This window comes from Pelmatolapia mariae, linkage group LG22 (assembly GCF_036321145.2).
Source record: "Pelmatolapia mariae isolate MD_Pm_ZW linkage group LG22, Pm_UMD_F_2, whole genome shotgun sequence".
Taxonomy (NCBI): Eukaryota; Metazoa; Chordata; class Actinopteri; order Cichliformes; family Cichlidae; genus Pelmatolapia; species Pelmatolapia mariae.
Genome location: NC_086245.2, coordinates 6,021,872 through 6,028,767, shown reverse-complemented (window position 1 = coordinate 6,028,767; position 6,896 = coordinate 6,021,872). Strand labels below are relative to the sequence as shown.

General features: G+C 38.0%; 1 pseudogene; it reads left to right on the top strand.

The window, feature by feature from the left end:
• Window positions 1–300: 300 nt before the first annotated feature.
• Window positions 301–5,002, top strand: LOC135932735 (DLA class I histocompatibility antigen, A9/A9 alpha chain-like; annotated as a pseudogene).
• Window positions 5,003–6,896: the final 1,894 nt, after the last annotated feature.

The window sequence follows — 6,896 nt, the reverse complement described above, 5'->3', positions numbered from 1 at the left end:
AACTTTAACCTACAAAAGATCTGAGCAGCATGACTCATAAACTAAACATACTCCTGTATAAAAACAAAGCTGGAAACACCCGGCCTCTCTCCTCGCCTCCTTACATTATCACATTTGGCAGACTTTACTTTCAGTTCTGCTGATAACATCAGTGGGTCATTTTAACCCAGATATTAGTGACGTTGTCACTGAGGATGGTTTTCATTGGCTCGATGATGCTGCTTTGACCTCAGCTTTGGGTCTCCATGCAGACCCACATAGATAATAAGATATTAGCTGTTAGATTATCGAGAGGTCACCATGAAACTGTTTATTTTTCTGTTTCTCCTGGAAATACACAGCACGGTGGGACGTGAGTTAGACATTTATATCACTTACTGTAAAGGTTTGTTTTGGGTTTTTTTGTTTTGGTTTTTTACTAAGAAGGACATATTTAAGATTATTTTTAAAAAGGCCATTAATAAGCATTTTTTCCCATTTTTAAATAAAAGCCATTAATATCTCTGCTAGTTCTGGGAAAAATGCTTCAAGGGGCATGATTAGCATCACTTTCCAGTCAAAGTTTTAATCACATCAATGTGTCAGTGAGGACTTCCTGATTCCTGCACAGTTCAGGGTGTGTCAACAACATTACTAACAGTGTAACATGATCCATTACTCATTATCTTTATTAATCACATCAATTTAGACTTTTAAAATGATTTAAAATCAATTTTAACAAAAATACAATCTGATATTTTTTAATTTGGCAACATTTACAAGGAGCCAGTAACAAGTTAGTGATAATTTGATTAATAATCACATCAGTATCAGTCTAAAAAAATAGTTAAGAAAACCCTTTGTGTTGGACTGTGCCATAGCCTTAGATTTTTGTTTTGTTTACATTTTAATCACCCTGATATAATATATAATTTATAAAAACTGCCCTTAATTCAGCACTGTTAGAATGATAATAGGATGATTAGATGAAAGATGCGCTGTTTCTGTTGAGTCTAAAGGCTGAAACAGTAATTTTTTCTTGCAGCGACTCACTCTCTGAGATATTTCTACTCTTCTTCCTCTGGAGTCTCAAACTTTCCAGAGTTTGTAGCTGTTGGTTCTAGGGTTGCCAACTCCCTGAAAAAAAAAAAAAGGGACGCCTCATGGCCAGGGCTGGGTGACCCGATTGTCTTCACCCTTCCCAGTGTGGGGAATTTCTTAGCTCTTTTTTTTGTGTGTGTAATTATTTTTTTAACCATTTGACAAAGTGCGTCCCTTTTCAGCTCAATACTTTTGTTTCTAAATACGGAACGATTCCGTTTTTCAAGGGACGGTTGGCAACCCTAGTTGGTTCGGTTGATGATGTTCAGATGATTCACTATGACAGCAACACACAGAAAGCAGAGTTTAAGCAGCAGTGGATGGAGAAAGCTGCAGAAGATGATCCACAGTATTTGTCCCGCCAGACTAACAGGCTCATGAACACCCAGCAGGTCTTTAAAGGCAACATCGACATTTTGAAGCAGCGATTCAACCAAACTGAAGGTTTGTTTCTGTTTCACTTTTTTACTCTTAAAATGAAGCTTTTTATTAACCTAACTGCTGAGACTGAATGAATCTCTCCAGGATTTAAAGATGTTTATTGTTACAAACATAAGCTAGCTTGTTAGCGCCCTTCATGGTTGCTGACCAGCCAAATCTAAAAAGTTGATTTTGTGTATTTATGTAGTTTTTGATGAAGATCTTCAACCAAACTGAAATATCACATCTGTGGGAAAATATCAACTATTTCCTGCCCCTCTTGGACCTCAGGTGTTCACATTAACCAGCTGATGTACGGCTGTGAATGGGACGATGAAACGGCTGAAGCTTACGAATATCATCAGAGTCATGGATCGCTCCAGTAATGCAGGCTGCAATCACCAACTTGAGTGGGACAGTGACAGATCTCTTTCAGGTGATCTGAGGAACTATCACACCCAGCTTTGTCCTGAGTGGCTGAAGAAGTATGTGAACTATGGGAGGAGCTCTCTGATGAGGACAGGTAAAATCACATGACCTGATTTATTGTAATACACCACTTTAATTTCATGTGACTCTATAATGAACAGGCCACATCCTGTTCTCATGAATTTATTACCACTTTATCACATTTATCTTGTTCCTGTCACAGTTTCTGTTTATTTTACTTTTCCAAACCATCACCGCAGCTGTTTACAGCACTCACTTCACTTGTGTACTATTCCCCCATTCTTTAAACGGCATTTATATTTGTGTGTCTAAGACATTCAAAATACATCAAATGGAAATGGTGAACTTAGCATGCTGTTATCAACTGTGATTTTTTATTTATTTATTTATTTTTATTCCTTAGAGCTTCCCTCAGTGTCTCTCCTCCAGAAGACTTCCTCCTCTGCCATCAGCTGCCACGCTACAGGTTTCTATGCTAAAGGAGCTGAGATGATCTGGAAGAAAGATGGAGAGGAGCTCCATGAGGGTGTGATTAAAGGAGACATCCTCTCCAACCATGATGGGACCTTCCAGATGAGTACTGATCTGGATTTTTCATACACAAGGACTGGAGGAGGTACAACTGTGTGCTTTAGCTCTCAGGTGTGAACGAGGACATCGTCACCAAACTGGACAAAGCAGTGATCAGGACTAATGAGGGTAAGATTAGACACATAAGAGAAGAAACCTTAAAAATACGCCTTTATTTTGTCTTATTTGGGTTTTCCATTTGGCTCCATGTCAAAGAAGGAAACAGGAAAAAGCCATTTTCACACATGCTTAGAACAAACCAGGTGTTTGACACAGATTAGGCAGCAACAGTTATAATCTGGGCTTTAGTCCAAAGGGGCCGTTAAACTGATGATCCAAAACTTTCAACAAGAGTCTAAAAATGGCAACAAACTGCTAAATCCAAAATACACTCAGAGAAATCACACGAGGGAAGACAAACAGACACTAAAACAAAGACTGAAGGGAAAGAAGAGTGTTTATACGCACACGAGGTAACCAGAGAATGACGTAAAACTAAACCCAAGATGTAAAGGACAAATGACAAGCAAGCTAACAGGAAATGGATGAAACACTGAGCAAACTTAACACAGGGGCAGAAACAAAGACCCTTAAAGGACCAATAACACTCTGTGACTACAACACTAACAAGAACTAAAACACAAACAAGTCTGAAGGATCCACTAACACAGCACAGATGAAAATAAAGACCAGACAATAAACAGAGAGCTCGGCAATCACACAAGAGCACATAAAGAAGAAATAAATACAGCAGCAGACCCGAAGATCACACACCGCTCAGATTAAACTGAATCTTCGTCTTTCATCATCATCACTGGGAGGGATTTTTTTTTAAATAATAAGAACAACAAACTTTAATGTTGATGTGGTTTTAGTGACGCTGATATTTTGTTCTGGTTTTGTGTTGTCTGTTTATAACAAGGAAGGGTCGAAACTCTGATACTGTGTTCATTCATTTACTGTTTATGACTGCCTCAGTCAAACTGCCAAACATTGAACTGTAATATAAAACATAAGTTTGATTATTCACTATAATCTACAAATAAAAGTCTGTGTTTAGTTCCTCTGGTGCTCTTTAGATAAAGGACTAATGTGGTGTTAATGAACGTTGGTCCAACAGTGAGATGAACTACAGTATGTACTGTAAATGTGTTGGTTTCAGGTTCTTCAGTCTTCCCTGCTGGTGTTGTTATCCGGATTATGGGAATACTGCTCCTCCTGACTGTCTGCTTCTCTGGAATCTCCATCTGGATGAGAAAATATAAAGGTGAGAAATATGAAACACATTTACCTCCAACATGTTTCCAACATTTTGATGTTTATGCTCTTATAATTTGATATGTTTCATGTCTGTTGCTTCCCATGTGATAAAGTTCATAAAGTGTAAACATTTGTATTAGATTATTTTTGCTTTCATATGTTCTGAATAAATAACTATTGCTCTCTGTTTTCAGAGCTGTACTGACAGTAAGTATTTGGTTTTTATTTAAAATGTTTGAGACAGAAGACGTTTGAAAGATTTCTCTGTGTGTGACTCAGTGCAGCTTTAGAAAGAAATTTATCGCTCAACCATCTCAGCTTTGCATGAAGTCATCCTCTCCCAGCTGTCATGACTCAAAGGTACATCCAGGACGAGATGCCAGTCTATCTGAGAAAGAGAGAGACAACCACACAAACTCACACGTGCAGGGAAAACTTAGAATTAAAATGATTAATTAATTTCTGGTAATTAAATTATTTTAGAATAAACATTTAACTTAACCTACAAAAGGGTCTTTCTGTGTGGAGCTTGCATGTTCTCCCCGTGTTTGCGGGGTTCTCTGGCTTCCTCCCACAGTCCCAAGACATGCAGTTACTGGGGACAGGTTAATTGGAAACACTAAATTGCCCATAGGTCTGAATGTGAGTGCGACTGGTTGTCTCTGTCTGTGTGTTAGCCCTGCAACAGACTGGCGACCTGTCCAGGGTGTACCCTGCCTCTCGCCTTAAGACAGCTGGGATAGGCTCCAGCACCCCCAACGACCCTGAAAACAATCAGCGGAAACGAATCGATGGATGCATTTAACCTGACATGCATCTTTTTATACTGTGGATGGAAACCTACACAGTTACAGTGAGAACCTGCAGGAACTTATGATCAGGAAGCTTCCTGCTGCATCCAAAATGGAGAAACTGAAAACAATACAAGACGTTATTTGGTTTTAATTTACAATGCAAGTCAAATTCAGTTTACATAAAGTGTTTGCACTGAAAACCTTTAGTTTTGGTGAGAGAGATCACTGCAGGAGCTCTCAGGCAAAGCTGAGCACACGCACACACACACACAAGTGCTTTTAAGAAAATTAAAGAAATTAAAGAAAACTGATTTGCTCACACAGGATGCTGATGTATAACAGCCCCCTGACATGTCATTGTAGAGAAGTTCAGACCTCCATGATTGAGTGTAAATACTGTATTCTCATAATAATCTCTAAATATTCCAGAGCTGTGCAGCTGTGGAATATAAATGTTCTGTTGCTTTCATCTGTTCATCTTAAAGTTTCATAAATAAAATGCTTTTTAAATGAATTATTATGTCATAGTTTCATATTTTTTTAAACTCCCCCACAGTGAAGGTAGAGGAGAGGCAGGGCGCAACTACAGGTAACAACCTGACCTGGTTTGTCTTCATGATTTTCTGTCAGAAATGAAATTAGAGGAGAAATAGGGAACAAACGGGAACAAGGTTTCTGCTGATGAATGGACACATGAGACAGGACTTATGTTTCCATCCCACATGATGACACCATGAGCCAATCCTCAGCAACTCTAGACTTTTTTTTTTTTTCAGTCATTTCCAAATAATTTCCGGGAATATTTTTTTGAAACTTGTCAAAATATTTTTCTTTTGGGTAGATGAGGTTAACTGGTTACAGTCTTCATCATTTCATTGATAACATCCCCACCGTCCTGGTATAAGTAAGTTAAAATCAGTGTCAGTATTTTAAAGTCATCCCATTTCATATACAAGAGTAATAAAAAGTGTTTTGTTTACCAACTAACAGCTCTTTGAAAAGATCCTCCTCTTTTCTCTGAGATAAACCACAGATAATAAACTCTCTCATCCTGTGAATAACAATGAAAATGTTAAACTGATCCTGCGTGAGGTCATTTTAATATTTACATGGGAAAAAGATCTGAGAATTAGTTTTATGAGGCCTGGATTACATCATTTATTAATCTCTACCATGTTTGGTTGAAATCAAATATTGAAGTCATCATTTAGTGATCAGAGAAAGCCATCACAACTTTATTATTAAAATGTTTCCAGTTTTAGTTGCATATTATGAAACGTCAGATAAGAATAAAACAACAAAAAACAATTTTTAAATGTAAATGTTGCACCTGTGCAAAACTACATAAGAATATTTCAACAGCAGAAGTAGTGGTATATGATTAACTTACACAGAAACGCTTTTAAAACTTATTTGTGGGTAAAGCCATCAAATCTTTAAAATATTTGCCTGGATATTTTGTACATGAAGTTTTTATGTCCTATTAACCACTGAAATGAACATTATTTTAGATAATTCTTCAAAACAACTGCCCAAACAAGTGATCATATGCATGGCTAAGTGAGAGGACATTAGGGGAGTCATCATTTTTAACTCAAGCAGGTGATCTTTCCACTTTTCTACTGGGTAGAGCTCAGAACAGGTCAGTAGACTACAGCAGGTCAACAAAGACAACAAATCTACTGAAGCTCACAATAAACATTATGTGACTTATTATATGGCACTGACTGTTTATAAGTCTGGCCTGTAGTTATCTGATGTTTGAGATTCAGAAGATTGAAAAACCTTTTGACTGTGTGAGTTTGTGCAACTACAGAAAAATGATCCAGATGCAAAAAATAAAGTAAAAGCTGAGAGACTGCATGATATTACACTGGCTCAGTATTTCTCTTCTCTTGTTTTGACAGGAGACCAGTGAAGAGCAGAAGATAATGAAACTTCAATATGATATAATAATACATTAATGTACCATAGAAAACCACTCAAAAATTGTCCAATTGTCCATTTTTTAAATGCTAGTCTCCAGGATTTCTTTTTATGACAAAGGGAGAGAGAGATGGCTGATGTGATGGAAAGAATGTGCTCATTGTGAACCTGCTGTAATCTATGAAGAGCACAGGGCGCCAGTGGCGAAGTTACCAATCTTGGAGTTCTCTGGCAAATGCCAAACGTCCTGCACGGTGTTGGGCTGTAAGCACAACCCCCACCTGTGGACATTGGGCCCCCATGCCACCCTCATGGAGTCTGTTTCTGACCATTTAAACAGACACATGCACATTTGTGAAGGTCATCTTGCAGGGCTCTGGCAGTGCTCCTCCTGTT